Source organism: Arachis duranensis, chromosome 3, assembly GCF_000817695.3.
Source record: "Arachis duranensis cultivar V14167 chromosome 3, aradu.V14167.gnm2.J7QH, whole genome shotgun sequence".
NCBI classification, from domain to species: domain Eukaryota; kingdom Viridiplantae; phylum Streptophyta; class Magnoliopsida; order Fabales; family Fabaceae; genus Arachis; species Arachis duranensis.
Window position 1 is genome coordinate 25,325,485 of NC_029774.3, and position 1,728 is coordinate 25,327,212.

Sequence of the window (1,728 nt, forward strand, 5' to 3'; positions counted from 1 at the left end):
AAATTATTGGGATAAGTATTGTTTTGGTCCATAACGTTGAGGGTCAGAATCGAAACCGTCCCCGATCTAATTTTTTATTTAAAATTATCCTTGATGTTATTTTTTATATTAAAATCGTCATTTTTAATAAAATTTTTTATATTATTTCTAAACTACCCCTATTTTAATAAAAAAAATTATAAAATTTAAAAAAAATAAGCCATCGCCGCCGATTCGACCACGCCGCTGCTCCGGTGGTTCTGCTTCTTCTTCTGAATCTGCTTCCTCCTTCTTCTTCATCTGCTTCTTCTTTGGTCTTTGCTTTCTGCTTCTGAGCTTCTGCTTGAGTTTCTTCTGCTGCTTCTTCTTCTTCTTTTGCATTATCTTCACATATAATGCCTTTCTCCAATTTTGAAGACTTGTTTGTGATGGTTTTTGTTGCTGGTGTTGATACCAATGATGTTTTGGTTTTAGATGGGCATAGTTCTTTCATATGTCTCTTAATGGCCACCCAGTTTACATTGTGATGCATGTAAAAATGGCACTTATGCACTACATCGTTTTGACTGTGTTTATGCTTGTGTCAATGCTTTGATCTATTCTTCCTAATTTGCACAGTTGAATTGAAGCCAGGTTGAAGAACAATAAACATCGTTTCTACATCGTTTCTTGTATGCATTTTTTAGCATTTTGATTATTGTATATTTTGTATTAGCTTTCTGCACTTAGATGCTATGTCAAATCCTGCAGAAGAACTTATCATGCTCCTTGTGCAATGGATGTTTCAAATGCTCTTTAATTTTATTTCTGATTAAAAGCAAGAAAGCAAAAACAGAAGCAGAATCAGAAAGCAAAAAGTAGAAGCAGCAGAAGCAAAAATTAAAAGTTGCCGCCGCCGTTTTCCCTCCCCCTTCCCCCTTCCCTTCTCTCCTGCCCCCTCGTCCTTTCCCTTTTCCCTTCTCCCCTGCCCCTCCTGTGTTTTCTTTTTTTTTTTAATTTTATAATATTTTTATTAATAAGGATAATTTAGTAATAAAGTAAAAGTTTTATTAAAAAGGATGATTTTAATACGAAAAAAACGTTAAAGATGATTTTAAATCCAAAATTATAATGGGGATAGTTTCGATTCGAACCCTTAACATCAGAGACCAAAACAATACTTATCCCTAAATTATTTTTTATATGAAAAGAAAATTGGTATATATAATGCATTAATAATATTGGTTATTGATAGAATTTGCGTGTTTGTAGTGGCATCAGTTTTTCACAACTTACGAAAAGTATAAACTATCAATGAAAAGATTTTCACAACCTACCAAAAAATGAGTTAAAAAACAAATCTGTGTTTCTTCAACACGTGAAAAGTTTTTTTATAATTTTTTTTTTAATTTGCGAATTTTGTTAGATGTCATTATGAATTTTTTTTAATAAGTTACAAAAAATAGATCTATATGCATATATTTCACCAAATTAACCCATTTTAATGAAAAAATATCAATTTTAAATCTCTATTAAAATTGTACTCTCTAGCTTATAATTAGGGCTAATAATATATATTCTATCCGGTGTATTTAATCCGACCTAATCCAATCGTATAAAATTGTTTATCCAACCTGTTGCAGGTAGGATTTTCTTGTAAATATGGTTGGGTAAAGGTTTAGGATATACCCTAAAAATTATATGTATTGTTAAAAAATGGATATTAAATCCACAACATCTTTATTGTAAAAACTCAAAGTAACTACTAAA